The sequence below is a fragment of the Phoca vitulina genome, unplaced genomic scaffold, assembly GCF_004348235.1.
Source record: "Phoca vitulina isolate PV1807 unplaced genomic scaffold, GSC_HSeal_1.0 scaffold5, whole genome shotgun sequence".
Taxonomy (NCBI): domain Eukaryota; kingdom Metazoa; phylum Chordata; class Mammalia; order Carnivora; family Phocidae; genus Phoca; species Phoca vitulina.
The window spans coordinates 25,135,202-25,147,736 of NW_022589708.1; positions in this window are offsets into that span (position 1 = coordinate 25,135,202).

Sequence of the window (12,535 nt, forward strand, 5' to 3'; positions counted from 1 at the left end):
TCCCTCTGCCCCTCTCCCTTGCTTGTGCATGCTCTCTCTCTCTCTCTGTCAAATAAATAAATAAAATCTTTAAAAAAATGGATTAAAGGTTTGAATATAAAACCTGAAATCATAAAACTACTAGAAGAAAACATAGGTAGTAAGCTCTTTGACATTGGTATTAACAATATTTTTTTGGGCCAGTCTCCTCAGGCAAAGGCAATAAAAGCAAAGATAAACAATTGAGATTATATCAAAGTAAAAAGCTTTTGCACAGCAAAGGAAACTTAAACAAAATGTAAAGAATACCTACTGGATGGGAGAAAATACTTGCAAATCATATCTGATAAGGGGCTGATATCCAAAATACATAAAGAACACAACTTAATATCAAAACAAAACAAAAATAACCCAATTAAAAAATGGGCAGAGGGGGGCGCCTGGGTGGCTCAGTGGGTTAAACGACTGCCTTCGGCTCAGGTCATGATCCTGGAGTCCCGGGATCGAGTCCCGCATCGGGCTCCCTGCTCAGCGGGAAGCCTGCTTCTCCCTCTGCTTGTGCTCTCTCTCTCTGACAAATAAGTAAATAAAATCTTTAAAAAAAAAAAAAAAAAAAAAAAATGGGCAGAGGACCTGAATAGGTATTTTCCAAAGAAGACATACAGATGGCCAACAGGCACAAGAAAAGATGTTAAATATCACTCAACAGGGAAATGCAAATCAAAACTACAATGAGTTATCATATCACACCTGTTAGATAGGCTATTATCAAAAAATCAAAAAAATAACAAGTGTTGCTGAGGATGTGGAGAAAAGGAGACCCTCATACACTGCTGGTGGGACTGTAAATTGGTGCAGGTACTATGGAAAACAGTACAGGGTGGGGGGTTCTCAAAAAGTTAAAAATAGAATTATCATATGATCCAACAATTCCACTTCTGGGTATCTATCTGAAAAAAACAAAAACACCAATCCAAAGAGATATAGCACCCCATGTTTATGGCAACATTATTTACAATAGCCAAGATATGAAAACTTCAGTGTTCATATATATATATATATATATATATATATATGATTTATCATATATCCACATCATATCATATATATGTCCATATCATATATATATGATTTAGAAACCACAGGTAAGGTATCCAAAGATTAAACCTCCTTGTGCACACATTACTTCTAAAATAAATTTCATCCAGGGGCACCTGGGTGGTTCAGTCAGTTGAGCGTCCAACTCTTGATTTCGGCTCAGGTCCTATCTCAGGGTTGTGAGATGGAGCCCCAGGTTGGGCTTCACGCTCAGCAGGGTGTCTGCTTGGGATTCTTTTCTTCTGTCCCTTCCCCTGCTCTCACTCTCTCTCTCTAAAATACATAAATAAATCTTTAAATAAAATAAAATAAATTCCATCAGAAGAAAATATCTTTCATTTATGAAATCTTCAAGCTCTCTCTGTGTGGCATTCTAAAATATCCACATCTTGAAATGACTAGAAAAGAAAAACAAAAAGGCTTAAATATAGAGCACTAGCAATTTGCCTAAGAGGCAAAATCTGGTATTTATATAGCATTAGGATGAGGATGGAATTTAAAATACAGTGACTTTTGGGGCGCCTGGGTGGCTCAGTTGGTTGAGCGACTGCCTTCGGCTCAGGTCATGATCCTGGAGTCCCGGGATCGAGTCCCGCATCGGGCTCCCTGCTTGGCAGGGAGTCTGCTTCTCCCTCTGACCCTCCCCCTCTCATGCTCTCTCTCTCTCTCTCTCTTTCTCTCTCTCAAATAAATAAATAAAATCTTTTAAAAAAATAAATAAATAAATAAAATACAGTGACTTTTTGGAGAGGCTGATAAATCTGCTCTGATGTCTCATTACCCTTTATCTGGGAGACTATGGAGTTACTAGGTCATTTCTGAGGTCCTTCCGGGAAGTTTCAGTATCTACACCATATATTTTTCTTTCCTCTGCTACAACAAAATTTACTCCATTCCCTCCTTACATTCTTTAATTTCCAAACTATTTCTACAATGTAAGAATAACTAGTAACTAAAACTAAGAAATGAAATTATTATAACTTGTTAACCCTAGGGACTATTGTCCATAATATTTTTTCTTACATAGCCTAAATTCTAAAGTGTAAATTTTATATTAAGATTACAAATTTTATATTACAAATGGTAAAGCTTTTTACTGTGACTTTATTTAGAGAAAATAAAAACCATACAGAAATACTAATATCATCATCAAACAAACACACTGCTTTAAATTTTTCTCAGGAATGTGGGTTATGACCTTTTTTCATTGATAAAAGAATATACATCCTCAAGAAGGTAAATTTACAAGGCACACAAACAATATTTATGAATTATGAATGAACTGAAGTAAATGAACTAAGAGGTTGTGATTGTGAAATTTATTGGAAACAGTTATTTTATAATGATAAATGATAAGAACCAAAAGTAGTCTATAGTTGTGCCAATTCTTTCCATCATATCTATAGCCTGTCTCAGTGTCCCTAAGAGTCATATGAGGATTAGATTAAATGACATACGCCTGATGTGATAGAAACTCAGTGCCTTGCGGGCTCTGACAGAGAAATTGCACAGGAGGCCACGGAACCATAATGTGGAGTATAACTGACCCTTGAACAGGACGTGTTTGAACTGAGTGGGTCCACCTACACACGGATTTTTTTCAATAAATACTGTACACTACTGTAAATGATTTTCGCCTCATGATTTTCTTAACATTTTTTCCTCTGGCTTACTTTTATGGTAAGAATACACTATATAATACATATACAAAATGTGTGTTAACTGTTCATGCTATCATAAGGTCAACTGTAGGCAATGAGTAGTTAAGTTCTGGGGGAGTCAAAAGTTATATCCAAATTTTCAACTGCATGTGGGTTGGGACCCCTAACCCCTGCATTGTTCCAAAGTCAACTGTATTTCATTTCTACTTATCATTTGAGGATTTATTCACAGGCTTAGATTACTTCATCTTATACTTACTATATCGTGGGAGGAAGATACCAAGAACAACACCTTATTTTATTGTTCACATAAGTTACCAAGTAAGCCTCCGAGAATAAGTCATTCATAGTAACTGTGTGCAGAAAATGCATTTGCAGGAACTATAAACTGAATACAAAATACTGACATTTTTGAAAAAAAAATTGAATTGTATCAAATTGATAATAAAATTTCTCCCAGGATTCCCTGGACATATTTTGAATAAATAAAATCATTGACAGTTAACAGCCATAATGATGTCATCAACACAAATTGTACAATGCAGGATGTATCTAGTTATTAATGGGCAGCATTTATTATATTGATCAGGCCATTAAAAGAGTAATAAATGCCAATTTCCATTCTGTGCATATCTTGGACTTAATTTATAAACCCCTCAAATATATCAATATAATACTTTACCATCAGTGATGCAAGCAAAATCAAAATTTTAGGACTAAAATCACTCATAGGTTTATTTATTTTTAAGGTAATATAGTTCTTTCTAGGAAATGAAAAAATAAGTCAAAAACTTTCAATCAATGAGAGTAGGGTTTCCCAATTCAGATTTAAATCCAAATTTAATGGGCATTAATTGCATACTTTGAGAGTAAATGCAATTGTTATATGTAAACCTGAAACTGACAATTTTGAGAATACCCAAAACATCCTTACAGTCTCCTGGGTAAAATCTCTGAAAACTAGAACTGAAATGGTAAGGCAACTTACTTAACCAAAACGTAATTATTGTGTTTTTGCTTCTCTGAAGCCTGTGAAGTGAATGAGGTGGCAGTAAGGGAAGCTAGTAAAACGAGGCTGTGAAGCCCCAAGTTAACACTAGGTCTCCAACACTATTAAGGAAGAAATTTCCTGGCCCATGTACTCAACAATGATGGTCTCTGAGCGACAACATTTCTTTTGTAGAAAAGAGTCAGGATATTATAACTTGATAGCATTAGCTGCCTGGCTCTTAGTAAGAAAGAGGAATTAGTCAGCAGCTTTGACCTCTGTAACAACCCTGCAGGTAGGTGCTCTTATAATCATCACTGTACAGGTAAATAAAATGAATCACTGAGCAGTTTAATGATCTTCTCAAAGTGACACAGGTAGAGAGTGTCAGAATCAATATTTGAACTCACTGTAACCTGCACCAACTCCAAGATCCTTAACCCTCATGAATATTGTCTCTATAATCATCTCTCCTGCTTTGGAATCATATAATTCTTGTCTCATTTTAAATTTATAGTCAACCAGTACCTTTCTGTCTCCAGTTTGACCTCCTATGAAAATGTACTGATAGACCTGTGATGTCCCTATAATTCCAATTTAAGTGTTCTGGTTCTTGTGATAATTAACTTTGTTTAATTTATAATTTGGTTAATAATGTAATAAACAACATTATTTTTTTATTGCACCAATAAATTAAAGTGATGCTTTCAAATTTTCTGGCTATCTCAAAAGTAAATCAAACAATGAATTTTTATGTGGAATAAACATAAGATGAAAGGCACATAAGAATAGTCTAACTGGCTATAAAAGAGCTTTCTCTTTCTCTCTTTCTCCCTCTCTCCTACTTGAACTGAATCTTAACCACAGTAGTCAGAGACTTTCCACTTCTTCAACAGAGGAATTATGTATTTTATTTTATTTTTTAAAGATTTTATTTATTTGACAGAGAGAGACACAGCCAGAGAGGGAACATAAGCAGGGGGAGTGGGAGAGGGAGAAGCAGGCTCTCCGCTGAGTAGGGAGCCCGATGCAGGGTTCAATCCCAGGACCCCGGGATCATGACCTGAGCTGAAGGCAGATGCTTAATGACTAAGCCACCCAGGCGCCCTGAATTATGTATTTTAAACTTGTATCTCCAGTTTGTATAAAGTGATTGTTATCTAAATTTTTTTTTAAATGAAAAAATGTGCCTGAGTCAACTAGTTACCTAGAAAAACTTAATAATATTCTTGCTTCTGAGTCACATTTCAACTCTGGTAATGTGTTTCCCATCAATATGTAAGATGGCACTGCTCTATGGAAACTTTATTATATTTTTTTGCCTCTTCCCAATGGGGAACAACTGATGGTAATTTTGATACTCCATCCCACTAGGTTCGTCACAAATAGAGATTATAGTTGTACAGATTCTCACACAAATATGGTGGTTTTCTCATTCTTGTACTTTCCAGAGTCTAATCTATCAAAACCAGGATAAAGAAAAGAAATGTTTCATGATAGGTGCAAAGACAGAGGAAACCTCTAAGGATCTCTTAGCCTGGGAAGTAGGAAAAAATGAAGGAGTTCAATTGTGGCACCACAAAACTGGAACGGAATTCAAAGTCTTGAAGATTGAATCAAATAAATGATAAGCCATATTTAATGATTTAGAAGAGATTACCTCAAAGGGGAGAAAAATGGAGTATTAAAAGAGGAAAGAAAAGGTCCAAGAAAGGGAAATTTGCCTTCTTTTTTTTTTTTTAAATTTTATTTTATTATGTTAGTCACCATACATCATTAGTCTTGACGACCTCTCTGGAGAGCTGCAACTATGCAGCTGACAAGCTGTTGACGGTTAAAGGCCTCATAGCAAATGAAGAGTTGGGGGATGCACAGAACAGGATAAATAGGGTGACATAACTACATCCTTAAACCTCATTGTCTTGTGGAACCTGCAATGTTTGGAAGCTTCATTAAGACCTTGAGCTCAAAGACAGTTGTGCACATTTCCCTGAATGTGTGTGCATGTGTGTGTGTCTATCTTATGGTAAGATCATTTGTGATAAGGGGTGCCACCCTCCCTTTCCATTAGGTATTAGATTACATTATTTTGCAGTTCTATTAGTGAAAGGAATCTGGGTTTTGCCACAGAAGTATTAATGGCACAAGTAATCAGCTAATTCTTGATATCTGGATGTATTTCCAATAATGTTTCATGATTTTTCAATATAGAAAAGAATTAGTAATGTAGTAAAAAACAATCTATTCCAATAATTAGTAGCTTTTATAAAGAAAGGTCTGAAGTATATTATAGGGTTTGAGTGAGATTGTTTTGAGGGTGTAGGTATGTCTCTGAAGGAAAGTGTCTAATTCTCTTCTTATCCAACCTCTACCATGGTCTCACATACAGACCTTGACTTGATTTTTTCCCTCTTAATTAACAATTTCTATCATTATTGTAGGTGGTCATATGTCCAACAGCATGAACATGTGAAGAGCTTGGGCCAGACTCTCTGGCCACATTTTCTTTTCTTTTCTTCCTACTCTTATTACTGCCCAAATTAAATATTTCCCAAATACCCCAGTCTTTCTCTTGTTGGATCTTATTTCTACTTTGAGCTATTTTTGTATATCTGTGATTCTGAAAAAGAAAGGGTGCACTGTGTAAAAATTACAGATTGTCAATTTTTTCAAACTAATATGTTTTAGGTAAAAAAGGGAAGAAAACAGGAAACTCTGAAAAGGCTTAATGTTTTGTTTTGTTTTTTTTTGTCCTCTTTCTTCTCTTCCACCAACATCACCTTTTTCCAATTTAAAGACATACAGGGAAACCTGACAATTAACTCAGTTTGGCTCCATATTTAGTGATACATTTGAGAGAGAGAATACATCTACAATAATTGTAGTAAGTGGACTTCTACAGAATCCAACCCATTAGAATAGCCTATGTATCCTAACTCCATTTTTTTTTTTTTTTCTATTTCATGCTGCTGGCAATTGAAAAAAAAGAGGATTTTGTTTAAGACATAGGTCATCCATCACTTCTGTACTCTTTTTCTATAAAATAATATGATCCTTGTTACAGCCATGGATGAAGGCTGGATACCTGTAGGTAACTAGAAGATAGTTGCAGGGGCACATTTACTCATTCTTGTCAATTGATTAGTTCCTTTTCCTCTGATACTGGTGAGTTTGTCTTTGATAAACATTTATTCTCAATGCAATGGTAGTCCTAAAACATCTGATTTTTAAAGAGAAAGAAGTTCCTATTAGAAAGGGATATGCCTACCACAAGAAATCCCTGCCATCATGGAGTTTAAGACGAAGTGACTAAACAAGAACAAGAACTACTTTTTGGAACAAAAGAACCACAAAACATTTTTGCATAGACAGTGGTTGCTAGTTTGGCTTGTCTGACACAAAAGGCATTCTGCATTAAAAAAGAATCACATTTCCATGCCACAATACAAATTAGAGAGAACACAAAACGGGTATAAAGAGAAATTCTTCCCTTGCCTTAGGAGGTACTGATGGACTGAAGAAAGTAAAGACTGGTATCCTTCCCTTGGAGGCTGAAAGGAATAATAGACTTCTTTTGGAGCCATAGAAAATTTAACTCGAAACAATATTCCTCTGAAACATACCTAAAAGTCAGGAAAATTTAAAAGCAACTCTTAATACTGGGCAATATTTAACAAAATCTGTTTTTTTTCTATGTGTGACTATGATAGAAAATTAAACCAGTTATTGAATAAAAGTCATGTACTACCACTTGAATAGTGTAGGAACGGCCAGAGTTCAAGAAATTAAAATCTGAGAAAATACTGTCTTCATAAAGATTTTATGGACATAGATCATTATTCTCATTGTGTTGCAGAAGGCACAGACTTGGGAAAAGTCAATAGTCTCACTCAGGTTGTCCCAGAGTATAGAAAAAGCTGATAATAATAGCATAATTAACTTCTTCAGAAGAGATTCCTTTCAACTGAGTTTTAGGTTATTGAACACATTCACTTAATATGGGCTAGTAGTAATACATAGATTCTGAAGTCAATATTGGAAAAATATAAACCACAGAATAATTGGGATTGATTACTTAATCTTTCAAAGTAGGTATGTTTAAGACACACAGTAATAAATTAAGGATTTGCACTGTAATCCCGGGAGGAACTAGCAATTAAAATAATAAAAATGGGGGCTCCTTGGTGGCACAGTCGGTTAAGCATTTTGTCTCAGATCATGATCTCAGGGTCGTGACATTAAGCCCCATGTCAGGCTCCATGCTGGGCATGGAGCCTGCCTAAAATTCTCTCTCTCCTTCTCCTTCTGCCCCTTCCCACCCTCTCTCTCAAAAAAAAAAAAAAAAAGAATATAAAAGATTTGAACATTATCAAACATCTTAACCTAATGATAATTAGTAACTGATACTTATGAAACACTACCCTTCAATTGTAACATACATTTTTTAATGAGAAAATGAGAACATGATTGTTGAGGATACTTATTCTTTTTAAGGGCACATTAAACAAAAAGCAAAATACAGCACATACTGCACATAAAACAAGTGTCAATACATTCAAAAGTATTGAAATCATGCATTGTTTATTCTCTGGTCACAGCAAAATTGAATTAAAGAAGGTAAGAAGATATCTAAAAATAGCGAAGTTTAAAGCTGTCTTGGGCTCAGTATTCTACCCTCTTTATTCCTTTTTTCTTTTTTTTAAGATTTTTATTATTTATTTATTTGAGAGAGAGAGAGAGAGAGAAAGAGCACGAGCAGGAGGGAGGGGTAGAGGGAGAGGAAGAAGCGACTCCCGCTGAGCAGGGAGCCCAATGAGGGGCTCCATCCCAGGTGTGGGGATCCATCCCAGGACACTGGGATCATGACCTGAGCCAAAGGCAGACGCTTAACCAACTGAGCCTGAGGGGCGCCCTCTTTATTTTTTTATATGCCCACACCTTGAAAAGAGATAGGTACTCTCACTTTCACTTTCAGTTCTGAAACATATGTTCAAAGCAAATTACAGTACTCTTCACTTATCCGCAGGATATCCAAGACTCCCAGTGAATGCCTGCAACTGTAGACAGTATTAAACCCTATATACACACTATGATTTTTCTGTACATACATACATATGATCAAGTGTTATTTATAAACTAGGCACAGGAGGAGATTAACAATAATAACTAATAATAAAACAGAACAATTGTAACAATGGACTGGGATAAAAGTTATGAATGTGGTCTCTCTCTCTCAAAATATCTTAATGTACCATACTCACCCTTCTTGTTATGATGTGAGATGATAAACTGTCTAGGTGATGAGATGAGGTGAGGTGAATGATGTAGACATTGTAACACTGAATTAGGCTGTTGACCTTCTGGCTATTCATCAGAAGGAGGATCATCAGCTTCCAGACCATGGTTGAATGTGGGTAACGGAAACCATGGAAAGCGAAACCAATAGACAAAGTGGCCTACGGTACCAAATCATCCACTGTTGAGTGAGCAGCTGTTTGCCTAAGAGCAAATACAGTTTCATTTTTCATTTAGTGATTAACCTTTCTGTGCACAGACCTCTAAGCCAGAAAACTGGGGAGAGAAATGGCGTAGAGTAGGACTCAGGTATGAAAATCATTCAGAATTAACTAAAAGATATTGCTACCAAACCAAGGAGATTGAAAACATTTTTAGAGTAATCCTGAATTTTTTAAAATAGAGAAAAGAAAGGTCAAGTTGATGTTGGTAATTCTTTGTAATATAAATTTTGCCCCTGGAATTTATTTTTCTTCTAAGTCCTTAAACAAATTGCTAAATAGTTCTACAACAATTTTAGAATTTATATAATTGGATAATACTTTATTTTTTATCTATGATTTGATTATTTAACATTCCTTAAATGTTATAATAATGGAAATTTATAAATAATTCTAATGCTAAAAAAAAATTTCCCTATTAAACCAGAAAAAAATGTTTATTGGATTTTTTTTATTTTGCCTGGCAGAAAAAATATAGGGTATTATATTAGAAATAAACAAAATTTCTGGACATGTTTATCTGGCTATTATATATTGCAACTTTTTTTGGAAAAAAAAAAAAAACATTGGACAACATTGTAAGGATCAGCCAGAGAACATAAAAAAATTAATAGGAAAAAAACTGTCAACTGGTCTATTTCTTCCATTATTCTCTATTTCTTCTTTAGCACTTAATCTGCAATTAATGTTCAAGTCCACTCTAAGATAAAAATACAATAGTTACATTTTTTTTTAAAAAATATAAAGTACTTACCTTCACTGTTTTTTATTATTTAGGACTCTTTGAACAAGCTGGTTTGAATTATTTGGCCAGCTCACAGGCTAGATGAAGGCTCATGGTGTGATTATAAGGTATAGTTATTAAAATCTCTTTTTATGAAACCATTATATTTGGAAGATTTAATAATAATATTTTTATGAAATCCATAAGCAGAGGAGAAAACTTGTAGATCATTTACATACTTTTTGAATCTTCATCCATTTGTTAAAATGTGTGTTGAATATTTAGCCATAGTCATAGTTTCCTGGTTATCGTGAAATAATTCCATCAGTACATTTAGTTGTAGTACTTTCTAGAAAAGACACTGGCCATATAACCATCTCAATAGTTAGAAAGCCCCATTTAATCCTGTGTTTTCTAGAATAGTAGCCTCTAACTCAATCTGAGCTTGAATGAAATGAAAATTCCTCTAAATGCACAAGAAATGTTTTGTGCTTAATTATAGTAGGGAAATGGAAAATTACTTTCATGGGAGAGGACAGTGGTGCCCAAGAATACAAGTGGAGTTGAGCATCCCAAACTGGATGAGATCCAATTGCACACAATGAATCACAATTATAGACAGACATAAAACCAAAGCCAATGTAAGCCAGAACTCTGCATCTAGTTGACTGAATTTATTTTATTCAACTTAAAATTCGTTCAATTCAATTTGAATATGTTCTCAAACTACTGAATGACTGAATATAATTACTCATTTTAAAAACACATTTGATGTTAAAACACACATTGTTTCTTACATGTTCTATATTTCAAGATATAAATTTCATATGAAAAAGAAGTATAATTTAGGACGAGAATATGGTATAAAATTGCTATTGCTGAAAGAGAACTATTTGTAAGTGAGGAATACAGGCAATAGGGAGATGGAAAGGGATCACGTTTACTTAGTGGAAGTAGAAAGATTTAAATGAATGTTTTTTGAAGAAACTGTTGCAGATCAACAAGACAGAAAGAGACAAGGCAGAAGGTGGAGATGAGAGAACGAGACAGACTGTGAAGGGAATAAAGAGGCAAAGGTGTGGGTTAGAATGGATTATTTTAACTACACAGGAGTGGGTTACCAAGATCACAGTGTTATTTCTGCCTGACTGAATTAGAGAGTGGATCAAGACTGCCACATTCTTGGTAACAGAAACCCCATTTGGTGGTAATGAAATTACAAAGAGAAAAATTTCATGCAAATAGAAGAGAATTGTATTTGAGCAATGACTACATAGGATCTACTTACTTGCATCTTTGGAGAAGGAATGAAGGAAAGTTTGGATGGAGTTTTCCACATAAAATAATGCCATCCACAGGTGAAGAATGTGACCTATTCTTAAATGTGTTGAGAGAACCTGTGGGCTACAGGAGATTTCCTGTCTTGTCCTATTGCTTCTCCTGCATGGAAGTCAGTGTAATGTTAAGTAATCCATCATGTATTTGTGTGGCCAGATTTTCCCACTTAGACTTCTCATGGGTCACTCTTCATAAGTGACACTTTCAATATTAAAAATGGAGAATTGGGAAAACATGGATGCTATATCTGCCAATACTCTCTTTGGAATTCAGAGTAATCTAGGTAGTCTTTAACTCAGAATATCCTCCCCACTCTTGTTTTTACTTTGAAGGATCGGGACTACTTATAGAGGAGGACTGCATAGGGAGTCAGTAGCTTGGAATACTGGCCAAATACTGGTGATCCAAGGTCTATGGATCTAGAAAATGAAGCTACACTGATGGGGGTATAGATGGACTCTGTCAAAGCCAGCATGTTTGCCTGTGGTGTGGTTTCATTAGAGATTCTGCACCTAGAACCATGTATTTCTTAGTTTATTACAGGGATATTTTAGAAATGGTAGACATACTTTTTTTTTCCTCAAAGAAATATAGTTAAGTAGTGCCCATTCAGGGGAGAAGAAAACATTTTTCATCAAAGGAGAAAAACTAGTCTTCAATCAGAGGAGAAACCCAAAGTATGGGTATTATAAAAACGTTTCCTTACCCAACATACAACCATCAAGATGCCCAAGAAGAGGAAGACTGAAAAATAGGGCCATGGGGCAGAAGTGCCATCTGCAAGATATGACTATGGTATAGCCAGGAATTGAGAGATAGAATAAAGCCACTTTTAACAGTTGTATCTCTAGCATCTAGAATACTTGCAAGAATATAGGAGGGTATTAACAAGTATTTGTATTTGAAGTGATGAATGAGGGGGAGAAAAAGCCACCTTTGTTTCTCCCTATTCTTCCTTAAATGTGTAATTTATTAAATTATGTATGGGGTCTCTTTATTGGCTGCGTGTTTAATTTGCACATTTTTCTTCATTATAATATAATTACAGTAAGTCACTGAACTGGCCACTTTCTGCTGATTTTATTCCTTAACAATTTTTTTTTACTATTAACTAAAACTTTATGCCTTTTTTCTCCTTCTATGCAATAGATGGTCTCACTTTCCTTTTTAAGATTTGTTTCCAGGCTATATCAAGAATATTGAGAAACTAAATTACAAGACACTAGTATGC